The 20,627-nt window shown below is 49.2% G+C and overlaps 1 protein-coding gene across 32 annotated transcripts in view; it reads left to right on the plus strand.

Annotated features, from left to right (window-relative positions):
- Nucleotides 1-16,563, plus strand: part of LOC139358698 (uncharacterized) — a 148,603-nt gene extending 132,040 nt beyond the window's left edge. For 14 of the 32 annotated variants that reach the window (XR_011613989.1, XR_011613987.1, XR_011613994.1 and 11 more), the window contains 4 exons: nt 419-6,986; nt 8,774-8,933; nt 11,414-15,228; nt 16,197-16,558. The gene's annotated coding sequence lies outside the window, so the exon portion shown is untranslated. Of the gene's footprint in view, nt 1-418; nt 6,987-7,083; nt 8,934-11,413; nt 15,229-16,196 lie in introns of those variants that run through there. The other 18 variants (XR_011614000.1, XR_011614001.1, XM_071080274.1 and 15 more) reach the window with 14 other exon arrangements.
- The last annotated feature ends 4,064 nt before the right edge of the window (nt 16,564-20,627 follow it).

The following is a 20,627-nucleotide window of genomic DNA, read 5'->3' on the forward strand; positions in this document are numbered from 1 at the left end:
ACAGTCAACCCCACATGGGGATCCCCTCTGAACGAGGAAGACAGAGGCCCTTCACATTCCTGGGCCTCAACCACAGCTGCAACAAGAGCTGGCTTTGCCTTCCCCGTCTTTCTCAGCACCAGCAGGATGGAATCCCCATCCCCAAAGTGCGTGGATTTTCCTGTCTTCTCTAGACAGAGCCCCACATTGCCCCCGACTCTAGTGGTCCTCTCTGCCGTGGTCTGTGGATGGCTGTATCTGGAGCCAGTTCCAGCCCTGCAGCCAGCACATCTGCTAAACTGGCTCCCCAGCCAACAACTGACTTGGAAGTCACCCCCATGGATTCCAGTCCCCCTTCTCAGCTTTTCCTCCTGGGGCCTCCTGCTGGCTCCGGTGAAAGCTTCCTTCCATCTACCCAGGCCCTTTTGATGCCCCACAGTGACAGCACAGCCCCAGCCAAGGACACCACCAGCCTGGCTGACCTGAGGTTCTCTGGCTTCACTCCAACATTGAAACTTCGTGTTACACCAGCAGCCACAGTCCAGGCCACATCTGGGATCCCAGATACGCAGCAGCATGGAGTCCCCACCTATAGAAGCTCTCTCCGGTTTCTAGGCCTGGCATCTCCAGCTCCAGCCCCGGTCTCAAACTCTGCTTCAGCCAGCCAGGTCAGGGCACCACAGCACACTCAGCCATAGGGGGTTCAATACCCACCACTTCCACCTTGGGCACCCCTGACAGTACCCAGCTGTCTTTTGCTGCGCCCCTGGCTGTATCCTATCCTGACCCATCCACTGCCTCTGCCTGTGAGCTGCTGCCCACAAACCCCTCCCTCAGCCAATATCCTCCCCAGCATTAGGCGGCTCTGCTCAGCATTTGGCAGCAGGAGTCCAGCCCCCTCAAGCTTGGTGGTTTCAGCGGCACTCACGGGCTTTGGGAACAGAGAGGCGGCCCCAGCTCTGGGTTTCAGAAATGAATCCCTCAGCAGCAAAGCGGCAATGAGAAGGGCCCCGAGCACCACAGACAGCAGTGAGACGTGGGGGCCTGAACCCCAGGGGCCACCCAGGCAGAGCACCCCCATAATGACTGAGGACCCAGCGTGAGGAGCAACTCTGTGTTGGGAGGCACTGTTTCAATCACATCACCCCTGGGGGATCAGTTAAGTAGACACCCCCAGTTACAAGTTGGGGACCCAGTGCCACTGCAAACAAGGCTGGCTTCAGGTGCAAGTCTGGGCTGGCCTCTGACCCTAGCAACCCCACTACCCGCAGGGGCACAGTGAGTAGGAACCTGGCCTTTTGGGTCCCCTGGTCTCCTGTCCAGGGTTCTGCTGAACGCAGGTCTGCTAGGCCATCCTCCAGTTCATCCTACAGGATAATTTCCCCATGTCAGACTTGAGCTATGAATTTTAACTATAAATTATTTGCCTAGACCAAGGTCCAGAAGAGTTTTCTCCATGTTTCCTTAGAGTATTTTTGGAGTTTTTGGGTCTTATGTGCAAATCTTTGATCTATCCTGAGGTAACTTTTGTATTTGGTGGAGCACAGGGGCCCAGTCTAACTCTTCTGTATGTGGTTATCCAACCTTCCCCCTACTGTTGAACAGGGTGGCCTTTCCCCGATGTGTGTTTCTGTCGGCTCTGTTGAAGATCAGTTGACTGTGCATTTGTGGCTGTCTTTTCTGAGTTCTGCCCTTCTTACTTTGCAGAGTTCAGCTTCCTGGACTGTTCTTACAGGTTGTTGAGTGACTGCAGGTTTTCCAGGTGCAAGCTGTCAGTGGCTTTACAATTCAAGGGTCTGGAAAACAGTGGCCCCCTTCCCACAGCACCACTAGACAGTGCCCCAGTGGGGACTCTGTGTGGTGATTCCAAGCCCACATTTCCCCTCCACTCTGCCCTAGTAGAGTTTCTTTGTGAAGGCTCTGCCCTTGCAGCAGGCTTCTACCTGGATATTCAGGCTTTCCCATACATTCCCTGAAATCTAGGTGGAGGCTCTAGCTATACCTGGGACCCTTTGATCAGAGACAGGAGCCAGAGCGGCCAGCATGCAGGGAGCAGTGTGCCAAGGCTGCACAGGCCAGTGGGGCCCTTGGCCTGGTCCAGGAGACATTTCATTATTTCTAGGGCTGCTTCTGAAATATGCCCAGAGTATACTAGTCTCCTTACTCATAAATGAGAGCTAAGCTTTGAGGATACAAAGGCATAAGAATGACACCATGGGCTTTGGGGACTTAGGGGGAAAGGATGGAAACAGGGTGAGGAATAAAAGACTACAAATTGGGTTCAGTGTACTGCTTAGGAGATGGGTGCACCAACATCTCACAAAAACTTATGTAACCAAATACCACCTGCTCCCCCAAAACCCTTGAAAATAAAAAATGTTTTTTAAAAAAAGATAAAACTGCCCTCAAGGAAAACTAGTTTTGCAGGACACTGCCAGCCTGGAAAAAGGGAAATACCGAACCTCTATCCTTTCAGTCTCACCAAAGGGGAAAACTGAGAGGCACACCTGGAGGTCACAGCACAGGGCCTTGGACTCCTAGAAGAGTTATCACAGGACTTGAAAACACTTTCCTCCCTCCACATCACACCACCCCATCCTCGGGACCCCTGTATGTTACAGGGAGTGCAACAGAAGGAACTGCCAGTCTCAGATCTTGTGACAAGTCTCTAGTGAACCCCCCCCAAACAATAAGGAAGACGAAAACATGGCCGGGTGCAGTGGCTCACGCTTGTAATCCCAGCACTTTGGGAGGCCGAGGTGGACAGATCACCTGAAGTCAGGAGTTCAAGACCAGCCTGGCCAACATGGTGAAACCCCATCTCTACTAAAAGTGCAAACAAATTATGGGCGTGGTGGGGGGTGCCTACAGTCCTAACCACTAGACAGGAGAATCACCTGAACCTGGGAGGCACAGGTTGCAGTGAGCGGAGATCGTGCCACTGCACTCCAGCCCGGGCAACAGAGAGAGACTCTGTCTAAGAAAAAACTAGTGGTTTCACCACCATGTGACCTTGGCCATCCCTTTTCTTTCTACATCAGTTTCCTGCATAAAATGGATAAGATGAGGATAATAACACTGCAGGATTTGGAATGGTGCTTGGTATTAAGCAGAGACTTGGCGTGGGTTTTGTGTTGTTTGTTTTTAAGACAGCCTCACTCTTGTCCCAGGCTGGAGTGCAGTGGTGCGATCTCCGCTTACTGCAACCTCTGCCTCCCAGTTTCAAGTGACTCTCCTGCCTCAGCCTCCCAAGTAGCTGGGATTACAGGCATGTGCCACCACACCAAGCTAATTTTTATATTTTTAATATAGCCCACTCCTTATTCTCTTGTTTTGAGACAGAGTCTTGCTCTGTCGCCCAGGCTGGAGTGCAGTAGTGCGATCTTGGCTCCCTGCAGCCTCTACCTCTCTGGTTCAAGGAATTTTCATCCCTCAGCCTCCCAAGTAGCTGGGACCACAGGTGCATGCCACCACTCCCGGCTAATTTTTTTTTTCTTTTTTTTTTTTTTTGAGATGTAGTTTTGCTGCTGTTGTCCAGTCTGGAGTGCAATGTTGCAGTCTTGGCTCACTGAAACGTGTGTCTCCTGGGTTCAAGTGATTCTCCTGCCTCAGCCTCCCAAATAGCTGGGGTTACAGGCGTATGCAACCACACCCAGCTAATTTTGTATTTTTAATAGAGATGGGGTTTCACTATGTTGGCCAGGCTGGTCTCGAACTCCTGACCTCAGGTGATCCACCCACCTCAGCCTCCCAAAGTGCTGGGATTACAGGCATGTGCCACCATGTCCAGCCTCCTTATCCTCTTTTGCCTTTTAAAAAAAAATGCTTTTGGGCCAGGCACAGTGGCTCACGCCTGTAATCCCAGCACTTTGGGAGACTGAGTTGGGAGGATCACTTGAGTTCAGAAATTGGAGGCCAGACTGGGCAACATAGCAAGATACCATCTCTTTAAAAAAAAAAAAAAAAAAAACTGTAACAAAGGTTGAAGTAAGCACTCCCCAAGCACTCCACACTTGGAAGTGTGTCTGGGGCAACTATTCTCAACCTTGGCCCAAATAAACTTTGTATTAATTTTGCCTCAATTTCTTTCTTTAGGTCAACAGTCCCTGTAACAATACACCAGAGGCATAGGTATAAAAAGATGGCCTTACCTTTTTCATTAGTGTGAAAAATAAATACTGTGTATGCAAAGTGAAAAAAAAATCTAAACAATGCAGGGAACTAGCCCCAGGCTAGGGGACGTTGACGCTGTGCTCAGCCTTTTGCTGCTTTAAACACTGTTGTGCTGTGTAAATAAGTTCAGGTTAACTTGGAAGAGAAATTTGCACAGGTAGATCAGCTGGTTAAATGGCACAAGCATTTTCTATCTAGAGTTGTACCAGTTGACGCCGCCACCAACCTACAAGAGAGCCTGGGTCCCCACGCAGTCACTGGCATTCGGAGCCTTCTTCTTTTTTGCTCTTTGCCAGCCACCATGTTGCTGTGTGATGTGACATTTCCCAGAACTCCGTTTCCTGCGTGTTTCTGGTTAGGGTGAGCCACAAGAGATTCCCATGCAAGATTTGGCAGAAGTGAAATGTACGTCATTTTCTTAGCTCCCTCTCCAGTCACGGCCACAGGCAGAGGCCAGGCCTACAACTGTTCTGCCTTTCCTTGGATCTGCCTTCAGCTGTGCCGACTCCTGGGCCACATGTGTGACAAAAGGTCCCAGCTTTTCAGGAAACCCTTGTCACCCATGGCAACAAGATAGGACCACTCGTAGTGTCTCATACTTGTAATCCTAGCTATTTGGGGGGCTTAGGTAGGAGGATCACTTGAGGCCAGGAGTTTAAGACCAGCCTGGCCAACATAGTAAGACCCTGTCTCTACTGAAAATACAAAATTAGCTGGGCGTAGTGGCACATGTCTGTAATCCCAGCACTTTGGGAGGCTGAGGCAGGTGGATCATCTGAGGTCATGAGTTCAAGACCGGCATGACCAACATGGTGAAGCCCCGACTCCACTAAAAATATGAAATTAGCTGGGTGTGGTGGCAACACCTGCAGTTCCAGCTACTTGGGAGGCTGAGGCAGGAGAATTGCTTGAACCCAGCAGAAGTTTCAGTGAGTTGAGATTGCGCCAGTGCACTCCGACCTGGGCAATGGAGCGAGACTTCATCTCTAAATGAATAAATAGTCGGGCACGCTGGTGCGCACCTGCAGTTCCAGCTACTCTAGGAGGCAGAAGCGGGAGGATTGTTTTAGCCTGGGGTGTCAAGGCTGCGGTGAGCCGTGATCCCAACACTGCACTCCAGCCTGGGTGACAGAGTGAGACCCTGTATCTAAAAAAAAAGAAAAAATTAGTTTTTTCTTTCTTTTTTTTTTTCTTTTGAGACAGAGTTTTCGCTCTTGTTGCCCAGGCTGGAGTGCAATGGCACCATCTTGGCTCACTGCAAATTCCGCCTCCCAACTTCAAGCAATTCTCCTGCCTCAGCCTCCCAAGTAGCTGGGATTACAGGCACGAGCCACCACGCCTGGCTAATTTTGTATTTTCAGTAGAGACAGGGTTTCACCATGTTGGTCAGGCTGGTGGAGTGGTTTTAAGGAGCAAAAGGTATAATAGGCAAGAAAGAAAAATAAATACAGGAGACAGGAAAGAGAGAGAAAAAAAAGAGAAAGAAAAAAGAAGAGAGAAAAAGCTTCTCTGTACAGGCACAGAGGGAGGGGAATTTGAATAAATAGAATCCCTGTGTGAGTTGGAAAAGTGGTTGCTTTTATTGGGATGCTGGAGGAGAAGGTGTTTGATTTGCATAAGGCCCAGGGGATTGGTTTGATCAGGTGTGTTATTTACCTAGCAAAAAACCTGGCCCTTTTACTTTAGCCCTTTAATATGCAAATGCAGTTTGCCACGTTTTGAACACATGGTGTTATTTGGAGGTGGTCATGACGCTTGATACACCTGGTGACAAGGAGATGATGGTGGAAATTGCCATATTGAGTGAACCCAATTTTTAATGACTGGTATTTGCATATTAAAGCTTGCTGGCCAGGCCCTTTAAGCTGCCCTTTTTTTTTTTTTTTTTTTTTTTTTTTTTTTTTTTAGAAAAGAGATGGTTTGGGGGTTGTTTTTTATTATAGGAAAATTTTTACCAAGAACCTTTACCTTTATTATTTGCCTAAAAGTTATTTTTAATAACTTCTGTATTACAATGACCTTGCTCAGTTCACCTAAGTTTCTCGAGTATCTACAAATAATGACTGTAAGAGTTAAAGAAAGAGGAACAAAACACGAAAAGTGGCTCAACAGTCAAAGACAGATTTATTTTGGAGAATAAACCTGAGAGGGGCTTCTGGCTGATATCGGTTGGGGCGTGCTCTATTACAAACTAAGAGTATTTATTGGTTTTTTAGGGTGAGAGGGTTTATCACTAGCTTGGAATGTTTCTGTCTGGGGGAGAAGTTTATGGTGGGGTTGGAATGTCTCTGGTCCCAGGGGAGGTTATCTTGGGGCTAATGTCTCTCTGGCCAGAGGGGAGGTTATCTCGGGGCTGGCATGTCTCCAGTCAGGGAGGGGTTTAGAATGTTTCTGGTCGGAGAGATTATTTGCAGTTTATGGTCATGCTGACCTTAGCCGTTAGGCTGATGCCCTTTGGATTTAGGGTGATTTTGATCAAGGTGAACTTTAAAATGACGGTGCTTGTCCAAGATGGCGATGCTCCTGCTCTGTCAATGAAAGTTTCATGTCCTCCTTTCCAATCTTTATGGCTTTTGTTTTTCTCACCTTATTACATTGGCTAAGACTTCCCCTATACTACTGAAAGGAAATAATGAAATAATTCTTAGCTTGGTTTCCATCTGAAAAGGGAGGCTTTTTATGTTGTGCCTTTAAGCATGACACTTACCATAGGTTTTTGTAGCCGCAGTTTATCAGATTAAGAAAGTTTCCCTTCATTCCTAGTTGCTGAGAGTTTTTATTGTAACTGAATGTTGGCGAATTTTATCAAATGCTTTTCTGCATCTACTGAGATGGTGAGTGACTTTTCTTCTTTATTCTGTGAGTGTGGTGAATTGTGTTGCTTGATTTTCTTTTTTCTTTTCTTTGTTTTGTTTTGGCCCTGTCATCCAGGCTGGGGGGCAGTGGCGTGATCTTGGCTCACTGCAGCCTCCACCTCCTAGGCTCAAGTGATCCGCCCACCTCAGACTCCTGAATAGCTGGGACTACAGGTGTGTGCCACTATGTCCAGCTAATTTTTGCATTTTCTGGTAGAGACAAAGTTTTGCCATGTTGGCCTGGCTCATCTCGAACTCCTGGGTTCAAGTGTTCCACAGGCTCCAGCCTCCAAAAGTGCTGGGATTACAGATGTGAGCCTTGATTTTCTAATATTCAGTCAATCTCGCATTCCTGGAACACCAAAATTGATGGTGATTAGTTTGTTTTTTTTTTTTTTTTTTTTTTTTTTTTTGCTTTCTGTGTCCCTGGATTTGGTTAATTCATGTTTTGTTTAAGAGTTATTCATCTCTAGTCCAGGTGCAGTGGCTCATGCCTGTAATCCCAACACTTTGGGAGGCCTGAGGTCAGGAGTTTGAGACATGGTGAAACCCTGCCTCTACTAAAAATACAAAAATTAGCCGGGGGTGGTGGCAGGCCCCTGTAATCGTAGCTGTTCGGGAGGCTGAAGCACAAGAATTACTTGAACCCAGGAGGCAGAGGTTGCAGTTAGCCGAGATTGAGACACTGCACTCCAGCCTGGGCGACAGAGTGAGACTTTGTCTCAAAAAAAAAAAAAAAAAAAAAGTTATGCAACTGTTTATGAATCAAATAGACTTTTCCTTCTTGACATTTTTTTCGCCAGACTTTGCTTTCAAGGTTATGCTTACTTAGAGAACTAGGGAAGAAGCCTCATCCCAGAATCCATGATTGGGGTAAGGCAAGGAGGCTTGAAATGTGCTCAAGGCCATGCTTCTCTCTCCTTTCCCAGGACACTGGAGCTTTGGCAGAGAGCACAGTTCTCCCACTTACATTCATACCCAGACACCCTCCAAGACCCATACACACAAGCCCCCACCACCTAGAGGGAATGCATCTGCTTCCAGAGCCTGCAGAGCATTGTTGATAACCTAGAATATCAACTTCTTTAGCCACATTTCCAAATAAGAAAAGACAAGCAACCTCCTATTGGCAAAATCTGGGTTCTCCTCTTCTGATTTGTCAGTAGAAGACATCTCCAACAGGCCTTGGGGAGTTAAGAGGACACAGAGTCACTCTCAGGACATTGGTGCTGCTCATGAATTACTTGCAGAGTTTACTTGACTTGGACAGTGGCTGGAGTGAATGGCGGCGTTGGTTGTCAAGCAGGAAGAGAGCTGCTGCTGTTCTATCCTCTTTGGCAGAAGGGTGACCGAAAAAAAGGAAAGAAAAAGCAGGATATGAATGAGAAACAGAGTTCTTGGCCTTGTAGCTAAAGGCCACCTAATGTAACATGAAATAGTGTACATATGGCCCTATCTCTATACTGTGATACAATCGTAGCATTCCCTCAGTCCTTCTGCTGTGTTTGAAGTCCAGCTAAATTGACACTATCTTTACATCTTCCAAATCCGTGGGTCCACATATGCCGCTGCTGCTTCCATCTGCTGTAGGGGATTCGTGCTTGATGGAAAGCCAACTTTTATCGAGAGGACAGGAATCAGTTCTAGGAAAAGCATTCTATTCTATTTAGTATTCCTATGTCAAAATATAATCATTTATAGAAGATTGGAGAAAAGTTATCCTATCAATGAAAACCACCACTAATCATACGCTGTGTTTCTCCCAGTCCTCATTTTCTGTGCTGTGTGTGTCCACTGGGTTGGTGGCTGTGCAGGCCACACATGCCAGTCAGCAGTGAGACTGTTCATGATGGAGGAGAGGCCGGGTGAGTGCAGAGGGTCTTGAACCAGGTGCACAAGCAAGTTGCAACAGATGAAGGAAACCAGGTTAGTACTCAAGTGATACTTTGAGTTCCTTTTTTTTTTTTTTTTTTTTTTTTTTGAAACAGTCTCACTCTATTGTGCAGGCTGGAGTGCAATGGTGCGATCTCAGCTCACTGCAACCTCAGCCTCCCAGGATCAAGAGATCAAGAGATTCTCCTGCCTCAGTCTCCTGAGTAGCTGGGATTACAAGCGTACACCACCAAGCCCAGATAATTTTTGTATTTTTAGTAGAAAAAGTGTTTCACCATGTTGGTCAGGCCGGTCTGGAACTCCTGACCTCGTGATCCACCCACCTTGGCCTCCCAAAGTACTGGAACTGCAGGCGTGAGCCACCGCGCCCAGCCAAGTTCCTTTTTTTTTGAGGGAGTTTCGCTGTTGTTGCCCAGGCTGGAGTGCAATGGCGTGATCTCTGCTCACTGCAACCTCTGCCTCCTGGGTTCAAGCAATTCTTATCTCAGCCGCCCGAGTAGCTGAGATTACAGGTGCCTGCCACCACACCTGGATAATTTTGCTACTTTAGTAGAGAGGTGGTTTCACCATGTTGTTCAGGCTGGTCTCTAACTCCTGACCTCAGGTGATCTACCCACCTCGACCTCCCAAAATGCTGGGATTACAGGTGTGAGCCACCGTGCCTGGCCAGTACTTTGAGTTCTTATCTGTAACTCCCCCTGGGGGTTTTAGCTCACAGAATTTGAGCATTTCTGGGTTTGTGGTGGTGATATTAACAAATATGCCAAAATATGTCAACAATTTTGTATGTTCTGGGCTTCAGGTGTGGGCCACTATTTTCTGCACGGCCCCTGACAAACTCCTGGAATCTCCAACCTGACCAGGAACATCAGGGTGCGTTTGTGATTTTCACACTTATGTCTGTGGCAAAAGTTGTGTAAAAATGAACATATAGCCGGGCACGATGGCTCATGCCTGTAATCCCAGCACTTTGGGAGGCCGAGGCGGGTGTATCACGAGATCAGGAGATAGAGACCGTCCTGGCTAACACAGTGAAATCCTGTCTCTACTAAAAAATACAAAAAATTAGCCAGGCGTGGTCGCGGGCACCTGTAGTCCCAGCTACTGGGGAGCCTGAGGCAGGGGAATGGAGTGAACCTGGGAGGCGAAGCTTGCAATGAGCCGAGATCATGCCCCTGCACTCCAGCCTGGGTGACAGGGCAAGACTCTGTCTCAAAAAAAAGAAAGCTCATTGTTTTCTGTGTTCTGTTATTTCACCAGGAGAAGCACATCCTCACTTGTCTCTTACAACTTTATTTCAAGGACACCTTCTCTGATTAGTTCTCAAAGTGTCTGAGTGTTGTCAGAGCCCTGGTGGGGTTTTTTTTTTTTATTATTTTATTTTATTTATATATTTATTTGTTTGTTTGTTTTCAGATGGAGTTTTGCTCTCGTTGCCCAGGCTGGAGTACAGTGACATAGTCTCAGCTCACTGTAACCTCCAGCTCCTGGGTTCAACCATTCTCCTGCCTCAGCCTCCCTAGTTGCTGGGATTATAGGCATACGTCACCATGCCCGGCTAATTTATTTTTTTTTTTTTTTTTGTATTTAGTAGAGATGGGTTTCCCCATGTATGTCAGGGTGGTCTCGAACTCCTGACCTCAGGTGATCCACCCACTTTGGCCTCCCAAAGTGTTGGGAGCCACCTCACCAGGCCAGAGAGCCCCAATGTTTTGTGTTTTGTTGAGCCCCTAATATTCACAGGATTGTCTATGGAGTGAGAAGTTCTCCCTCTGTGTTGCAAGCCTCTGAAATCACAGAGAGTGCATCCATGTTTGTGAAGTGAAACCTGAGCATACTGCTCACACAGAGACCTTGGGGGACTGTGTGTTGAATGATGGTGCCAAGTCCTGGGGCATTAAGTACCCGGACCCTGAGTACACTGAAGTTGGACCTGTGACCAGTAAGGAGTGCCGTGCCCTGTCCCAGGCCCTGTCTGGGGATTGCTCACAACTGGGTGAGCCCCACTGGCTTCCAGCTGGCAGAGTCAGAGTTGTCCCCTGTGCTCAGAATGTGACCCAATGGCCTTGTGCTCTCAAGGCCTGGCAGGGTCCTGTGTGTGTTCCCAACAGCTGCTCCCTGCACAATGCTGCTGGGCCTGCACTCAGAGCAGCCCCTCCCTCAGCCTCCTCTGTCCTGAGGTCCCCTCTCAGGCTCCTGAATCACTGAACAAGCAGGGTCTGAGGGATCCAGGAGGGGGAGAGTGAATTTGCATGAACAGCCCCTTCTTTTCCATGGGGGCAGGAGGGAAATTAGACAAGCCTGGGACAGCCCAGCCCCATTGTGAGCGTCAGGGGCTGTGTCCACCACGGCCTGGATTCCTCTCCTCCTCATGTCCCTTTCTCTCTGCACAGGTAGGGACAGGCCTCAGAGACCCAGGGCAGCCCCCAGTCTGTTTTCATCTCTTCTGGATCTGGCCCTGAGAATCTTTACCCTGGTCCTTGACCCAGCCCAGCGACTGTCTGTGTCTGCAGGTTCCCTCTCCAGCCTGTGCTGACTCGGCTGCCCTCCCTCTTTGCAACCCCGGGAGCATCTGCCAGACTCCCCTGCACCCTGAGCAGTGGCTTCAGTGTTGGTGACCGTGGGACACGCTGGAGATGGCAGAAGCCAGGGAGCCCTCCCCAGCATCTCCTGAGCTACCTCTCACATTCAAATAAACACAAAGGCTCCAGCGTCCCCAGCTGTTTCTTTGGAACCAAAGATGCCCCTGAAAACGCAGGGATTCTTCACATCTCTGGGCCCCAGCTTGGGGACAAGGCTGTTACTGTATGGCTGAACCAGCGATGCTTCTCACAGCGACACAGGCAGGCGGGGAAGTAGGACAAAACCTGCTGGCCCCCCAGATGCTGGCCTGTCTCTTACTTTGTTGATGTTAGAATGTATCTACACCACTGATACCGCTTTACAAATTCAGAATTTTTTTCCAGTTTATTTTTGTTTGTTTGCCAAGTATGAAGACTCAAATGACCAAAACACTTTTCAAACCAACACAACTACAGACAGACATAATCTTAGAGGAATGTCTGCTGTTAATTACCTGTGGATCTAGAATTCACATCCAGAGGGCAGCCTACAGTAAGGAATTGTGTCCAGTCCGCAAGTGAACAGATCTGTCATCCTCCCCGCAGGAGCTCCCTTGTGCCCCGGAGACTCCACGTCAGCCCCAAGGAGACACCCTGCTCTCCCTCCAGGGACTGCAGCGGGGACGGTACCAGGCCTTGTCCAGAACATTCTGGGAAGTGCAGTGCTCAAGATTAGAATTCAGTTGTGAGGAAACTGTCACTGTGGGGGTTAAAATGACAGCTTCTTATCATCCTTTAGTTCACATAGGCAAAAAGAGTCCAGGGGTTTGAGAAGGTCACTCCTTGATTCTGATGCTTGTCCCAGTGGAGTTTTACATAAGACAATAAGATTCTCACTCTTAGAAATCCTTAAGAACAGACTTCCATCTCTTATCAAAGCAGGATGATGCTTTTTTTTTGAGATGGAGTCTCCCGCTGTCACCCAGGTTGGAGTGCAATGGTGTAATCACTGGAACCTCTGCCTCCTGGGTTCAAGTGATTCTCCTGCCTCAACCTCCCCGAGTAGCTGGGACCACAGGTGTGTGCCACCACACCTGGCTAATTTTTTTTGTATTTTTAGTAGAGATGAGGTTTCACCATGTTGGCCAGGCTGATCTTGAACTCTTGACCTCAGCTGATCTGCCTGCCTTGGCCTCCCAAAGTGCTGGGATTGCAGGCGTGAGCCACCGTGCCTGGCGGCATTTCTTAAAAATTCAATTTATTATTAAAATATATAAAGGAGAAAAACACTTTTTACATTCATGGTAAAATCAATTATACATTAAAATGAATCACAGTGGAAAATATTGGTAATTATCAATAACCTTGCCAGTGATCTCTTGTTCAGTTAAATTAGAGCTCGTCTTAAAACAGTTGGTGGTTCACATTAAAATCAGGAGGAAGGTGATACTGTATGTAGATGATTCTTTTCATGTCATAGATTTCTTCTGTGCTTGCTTAATTAGTAGTTGAAATTATAGTAATTGTACTTTTTGTTATTTCCATTTCAAATCAAATAGAATGTTTTATTTTTTTATTTTTTTGAGACAGAGTCTTGCTCTGTCACCCAGGCTGGAGTGCAGTGGTGCGATCTCGGCTCACTGCAAGCTCCGCCTTCCGGGTTCATGCCATTCTCCTGCCTCAGCCTCCTAAGTAGCTGGGATTACAGGCGCCCACCACTATGCCCAGCTAATTTTTTGTATTTTTAGTCATTGTTGAAGTCCAAGTGAACAAGACATGACAAGTGACTACTCATCTGTCAGAGTGGCAGGGCCACTGAGGAGGTGACAAGTCGTTCATCCACTCTGAAACAACTCTTCAGGACCCCTAACATAGAATGTCTGGCCTTTACATGCTTTAATAAACAGGATCTATTCCTGTTAAAGCAGAGGCTTCGTTCATCTCCAAAACTCATAGAGGAACCTCAGACTGGGGCCAGAGACCCTCCGGGTGCTGTGGTTTCAGGACCTGGAGGTGACACCTCCCAATCACACAGACATTGCCGGTTCAGAGGGAGGAGCCCCTTTGAAAGAGAGGTGAGCAGAGTCTGGGGCATTTGTGCAGATGTTGATGAAGTCCCCAGACAACTCATAGGCTCCCAGGGAACCCTAACTGGGGAAGAAAAGATGAGGATAAACGGAGCCCACCATGGGTGAGAAGAGAGGAAAGCCAGTGTCTCCCAACCACCCAGGTCCTCAGTGTCCTTCCTCTGTGTGCCCGGCCCTGTCCTGTGTGTGGAGGGTGAGGAGGAGGAGAGAAGGAAGGGCTGGCAGTTTTATACGAACTGGAGCTCCTCCTATGGGTAGATGAAATAGTTTAATGAGATTGATTTTGGATTGTCCAGCTTCTCGAGAGGCTGGAATCAGATTCCTAATATAAACACCTGATTGCTGTGGTGAAAATTTGTGTGTATTCATCCCCTGAGAAGGTTCCCTAACCCTTACTCTGTCTTCTGTGTGAAGAGTGCAACTCTAAGCACTCAGGGTACTGTTTCCCAGTGAATCTTAATGAAATGTTGGGAGAATATTTATTTCCTCCATTTAGCCTAACCAGAAACGTCGGCTTTAGAGGTAGAACAGGTTACTCAGAGTCACCCGAGCAATCACTGCTGCATAAGCTGCTGACTTAAGGTCTAAGTGTTGGAAAAGTTTACCTTTCCACCTAGTTGCCTCTAACAAATATATCTTAATATTAAATAAACACATTAGGTTATAGAATGTATATGTGCATTGCTTGTTTATACTTTATAGGTGGCTTCATAAATCAATTAACAGACACATTTTACATGTGCAGATGGTGTGGAAAGTTCTAGTGTGTTCCGGTTAAACCTGGGGGTCAGACCAAGTCAGGAGGCTGCCCCTGAGGAGATAGGAAAGGTCCCCCGTCCCTTAATGAATTGGCCTTGGCCAGACTTTCAACCATGTGAGGGAGGAAGGAGGGGGCGTTCATAGTTCCTTCTCCTCCACTCTCAGGAAACCCTAACCCAGGAAATAATTCTAAAGAGATCTAGGGAGGAGGAACTGAGAGGGTAAGTTAACTCAGGAAGACTCTAGGACTTTCCATGGGGGACATTCATAACTGAGACGCATCATTGCTGGTCAGGGGACTGGAAAACACATCATCTTACGTCCCTGCATTCCTGCTCCAAATGTCTGAAATCCCAGGAACCCACAGCCTGTCCTCTCGCCGGAGCTCTCAGGGGGCACTGCTGCTTTGTAGGAGATAGAAACTGTCCCTTTATTATCCCATTACATCATTTTTGCTCCACACATAGTCCTTCCTAGTGGGTCCTAGTCATTTCTCCCTGTTTGCCTTCATCTCCTTTCTCCCTTTTCTGCAAGTCTGTTTCCATCTAGCACTTCTCTTCCCTGTGAGGCCAGTTGTCCCCAGGTCCAACCTCAGGGCTGCAGTTCAAAGGTTGTCTCCTTCCCCTTCCCCTTCCCCTTTGACAGGGTCTCGCATTCAGGCTGGAGTGCAGTGACACGACCACAGCTCACTGCAGCCTTGATCTGCTGGACTCAAGGACCCTCCCACCTCAGCTCTGCAAGTTGTTGGGACCACAGGTACATGCAACCCACCTGTTTGTTTTTATTTTTATTTGTGCAAATGGGGTCTCATTTTGTCGCCCAGGCTGGTTTAAGCTCCTGGCCTCAGGCCATCTTCCCACCGTGGCCTCCCCGCTCTACATTTTCCTCTGAGCACTGGCCTCACAGCTTCCTACAAGTTTGGTAAGTTTTGTTTCCATTTTCATTTATCTCAAAGAATTTTCAAACATCACTTGTAATTTCTGCTTTGATTCATTGATTGTTAGGAGTGTGTTTAATTTTTATGTATTCCTGAATTCAGATTTCCTTTGTTATTGATTTCTACCTTCACTCTATTGCAGAGAAGATACTTTGATTTTAGTGCTTTTAAATTAGTGAGATTTGTTTCATGACCTAATACATGGTATAGTCCAGAGAACATTCCATTTGTGCTTGAGAAGAATCTGTATTCTGTGACTCTGTTGTAAATGTTGTCAGGTCTAGCTGATTTACAGTTTTTCAAGTCCTCTACTTCTTTTTTTTTTTTTTTTTTTTTTTGAGATGGAGTCTCGCTCTGTTGCCCGGGCTGGAGTGCAGTGGCCGGATCTCAGCTCACTGCAAGCTCCGCCTCCCGGGTTCACGCCATTCTCCTGCCTCAGCCTCCCGAGTAGCTGGGACTACAGGCGCCCGCCACCTCACCCGGCTAGTTTTTTGTATTTTTTAGTAGAGACGGGGTTTCACCATGTTAGCCAGGATGGTCTCGATCTCCTGACCTCGTGATCCACCCGTCTCAGCCTCCCAAAGTGCTGGGATTACAGGCTTGAGCCACCGCACCCGGCTCAAGTCCTCTACTTCTTTATTGATCTTCTGTTTCATTGTTCTAGCTAGTATTGACCATATAGTATTGCAGCTATTACTGCGAAGCTTTCTGTTTCTTCAGTTACATAAGTCATGACTTCCTGTACTTGGGGGCTCTATAGTTAGATGCACATGTACTAACTGTTAAATCTTCCTGATGAAGTAACTTATGTATCAATATATAATGTCCTTCTTTGTCTCTTGTAATAACTTTCATTAACCAACCCATCTCTTCCTTCGTTCCTTGCCTCCTTCCCTCTTTCCTTCCTCCCTCTCTCCATCCTTCCCTCATGTAAACTGTTGGCTGGACACAGTGGCTTACATCTATCATTCCAGAATTTGGGAGGCCAAGGCGATTGAAGTACGTGAACCCAGAAGTTTGAGACCAGTCTAGGCAACATGGCGAAACCCAGTCTCTACAACACAGCACAACAAAACAAAACCTAAAATTAGCCGGGCACCTATAGGCCCAGTTGTGCAGCTACTCAAGGAGCTCAGGCTAGTGAATCTATTGAGCCCTGGAGGTCAAGGCTGCAGTGAGCCATGATCACACCACTGCACTCCAGCCTGGGTGACAGAAGGAGACCCTATCTCAAAAAAAAAAAAAGAACATAAATAAACAGATAAACTGTTGTTTGGGAGCCGTGTATGCACCAGGCACTAAGCTGGGGATGAGATGGGGTGAAAAGTATGGAGACTTGGGAAAAGGCTGCATCTCTGGGAGACCACAGGTTTTCCTTAGTCAAAGAGGGTCCTGGGAGGGGTAGGTACGATCCCTTGAAGCTGGGTCCTCCAGAGCTCCAGGACCCAAGGTGGAGCTCAGGGTATGAGAAGGCAGCCAGGGGACAGCATCAGGCCTGGTGGGGGCTGGGGCTGGGAGTGGGTGGGACATAGGGAGAGGGCTGTGCTAGTCTCACCTGTGAGCGGCATGAACACCCAGTGCAGCCCCGAAATTGGCTACCCCTCTCCCTGGCCACATCTCTCATTTTTCTCCTGTCCCACATCCCAGGTGGCAGGCTTGGTTGCTTCTTGCTTTATTTTTTTATCTTGCCACCTGAGTTCTGGTTTAGGTCAATGTTAGGATTAATCTTAGCCAGGGGATTCCCAGGGTCAGCCAGCTGCAGGCAGGGCCACCAGAGCTGGGAAGGTGAATCCCCCACTCCCGTCCCTTGGCCTGACCCCCACACTACTTTCATCTCAGACCTCACTGCCCCTCCAGGCTTCCCTGACCACCCCCTTCACCCAGGAATCTGCTGGTTTCCTGAATGGCTGGCCCTCAGGATCCCTGACCCAGCTTCTCCTTGACCAGAGGGAAGGCTGGGCCCAGGGAGGGAAAGGCACTTGCCCAGGATCACACAATGTGTCAGCCACAGGTCTGGGCAAGAACTCAGGAGATAACAGCAATGGCTGGGGTTAGGTGAGGATCCCCATGGGCCTAGCGCTCCCTAGGCATTCTCATTTAATCCCCAAAACCACCTGTGGGGAGAGACTGTTGTTATCACCCCCCTGTACAGATGAGGAAACTGAGGCCCATTGAAGGGAATCAAATTGCCCAAGGTCAAGGGCTGCTGAGGGCTGAGCTTGGGCAGGACACTTTTTCTGTCTGACCCTGGGGTTGGGGCTCCCACAGCAGAGGCTCCACTTGGAAGAACACGCTCTGGGCTCCTGCAGGCCTTTGCCAGCTGCCCTTCCTCCTCCTAGCCATTTAGGGGAGGGGTGGCCATCAGGCCCTGTAGCCCTGACTCTGCCTGATTCTGCTCTGAGGCCTCTTTTCTGCATACCTGAAATGGGGTCGGAGCTGGGGAATGGTGAAGGGAGGTCACCCCACCTGAGCATATCTGGTGCCTGGCAGAGGGCAGTGCTCCATACAGGCGCCCTCCATACAAGTATGTTCCATACAAGTGTGCTCCATACAGGTGTGCTCCGATGTGAGCTTGGGCAGGCCCCTTCCTCTCCTGATCTCCCCATTTCTCAGATGGGAGGCCCTGGGCTGAAAGGGCACCCCTGAGCTGGCTCTGCCTGACTCATTGGGATTTAACTGCTCTGGGCCTCAGTTATCCTACCTGTGAAATGGGACCATGATCCTGGCCGTGGTCCCCCCAGAATCCCTGAGTGGCTCCGCCAGATAAAACGTGTCCCATATTTTATAACTGTTCAGGGAAAATAAGGCCACTCAATAGCGTTTCAACACAGGACACAGCTGCCTTTAGGAATTGCAGATCTGAGGCGTTCAGGGCCTTCATTCTCAGCCTTGCTCCCTCTGGTCCCTGTTCCTGCCCCTCTGCAGGGCTCTGGGGCTTAGGACACGTCAGCCTGCTGGCCTAGCCCAGCATGCGTTTTCACAGCCCTTGTCTACCATCCACCCCTGAGAACTGTGCACCCTACAAGGCCCTGCCCTGGACCTGCCTCCCTGTATCCTCTGCTCCTTCAGTCTTCTCTACTCGGGGTCACTGCCTGTGTGCCATTCAGGGCCCAGACCCCCTCCCTCCCTTGTCCCCTGTCCCAGTGAAGACCTGGCCCAGTGCAGGGCCCAGCCATGTGGCAGAACAGAAGAAATTTCTGGCTGGTGACCAGGGTGGCAGGGCGGGTGGCATGGCAGACAGGTTCTAGGGTCTCTGAGATGATCCTTCAGGGTGCTTTTGTGGGGGCCTGTGTGCACCTGCCATGTCCCTGTTGAGAGAAGGAGCGCTAAGGTCACTCCTGTGCTTTTGCTCACACCCATCTTCCAGCTTGACTTCCTCCCTCTGCCCTCCAGCCCTGGTTCCAGCTCCCAGGCCTGTTTGAGGTTGCCACTGCCACCAGGCCACCTTTGCTGATGTGGAATCCCCAGCATCCCCTGCCCCTCATTTTCTTCATAGAGGGTCTCACCTGCAGCCTGAGCTCTGGGCTGGGCAGGGACAAGTACTCCCCAGAGACCCCAGTGCCACAGCCCCCTTCTCCCACGGTGCATGAGCAGGCACACTTCAGGTCTCACCGGGGCTTTGCGAGGCTGATCCTGCCTTGCCTGGGACATCAGGGGCTGAAGGTCTATATAGGTCAGGCCCCAGGAGGCCTCAGGGGGCTTGTGGAAGGATGGGAGGGGGTGTGCATGGACAGATATATGGATGGACAGACTGATGGAAAAACAGATGAGTAACTGTCCAGTCTGAAGTCCTTTCCATGGAGGAGGGACCCAGGAAGGCCTCTTGGGGACAACTGTGCTTCCAGGTTCCTTGTCACTACCCAAGGGTCCCAGGGCAGCAATCAGAAGGGTCCCCATTTCCCTTTCCCTCCCTGTAACTGGCCCAGCACCCCTGAAATGTCCAAGGTCTGGAGGCAGCAGGTGGGGTGTGTTCTATAGGGACCCACTTCCAGCTTTTGCCAATCCTGCCTACCCCTGGGTCCCTCTGAGCTCCAAGTGTCTGGTGGTGCCCTACAGTTGGCCATAGCTCTACACCCAGCATCTTGAAAAGTTCCTGGTGATCCCTGAGGAGGCGGCAGGGGCTGCATGAACAGAAGGTTCTGGAGCAGAAGATACCACTTCTGATCCTTGACTGACTGTGATCTTGAGACCCTGTCTAGCTTAGGTCTGGGCACAGGGGTTGGGCACCTCAGTGCTGGGATAGAGGCCCATTTTCCAGCTGTGCTGGGGTAGGCTTCATTAACCGAACCCTCCCCTACCCCTATGTCCCCACCGCAACCAACTTCCCCTCTAAAAACCATTTGTCAATTTTGTTTTGGTGGGTTTTTTTGTTTTTGTTTTTGTTTTTTTGAGACGGAGTCTCGCTCTGTGGCCCAGGCTGGAGTGCAGTGGCATGATCTCAGCTCACTGCAAGCTCTGCCTCCTGGGTTCATGCCATTCTGCTGTTTCAACCTCCCGAGTAGCTGGGACTACAAGTGCCCACCACCACTACCGGGTAATTTTTTGTATTTTTAGTAGAGACGGGATTTCATCATTAGCCAGGTTGGTCTCGATCTCCTGACCATGTGATTCACCCGCTTTGGCCTCCCAATGTTCTGGGATTACAGGCGTGAGCCACTGAGCCCGGCCAGCAATTTCTAATAAACATATGCTTATGCATATCAAGCAAACCCTAGTCCTAGGTTTTTACCCAAGTGGAATGAGAACTTATGTTTAAACAAAAATTTGTTTGAAAATATTTATACTGGTTTTATTCACCATTGACAAGAAGCAGAAACATTTGGTTTGACCCACGACACACATACACACACACCACACACAGACCACACACACCACACACCACACATATACCACACACACCACACACATACCACACACACCACACACACACCACACACCACGTACACCACACACACCACATACCACACACACCACACACACGCCACACACACCACACAACCACACACACCACACACCCACAAACCACACACACCACACCACACACACCCACACACCACACACACCCCACATACCACACACCACACACACCCCACACACCACACACGCCACACACCCCACACACCCCACACAACCACACACACACCACACACACCACACCACACACACCACACATGCACCACGCACCCCACACGCACCCCACACGCACCACACACGCGCCACACACACCACACAACCACACACACCACACACCCACAAACCACACACCACACCACACACACCCACACACCACACACACCACACACGCCACACACCCCACACAACCACACACACACCACACACACCACACCACACATGCACCACGCACCACACACGCGCCACACAC

The sequence above is a fragment of the Macaca nemestrina genome, chromosome 15 (genome assembly GCF_043159975.1).
Source record: "Macaca nemestrina isolate mMacNem1 chromosome 15, mMacNem.hap1, whole genome shotgun sequence".
Taxonomy (NCBI): Eukaryota; Metazoa; Chordata; class Mammalia; order Primates; family Cercopithecidae; genus Macaca; species Macaca nemestrina.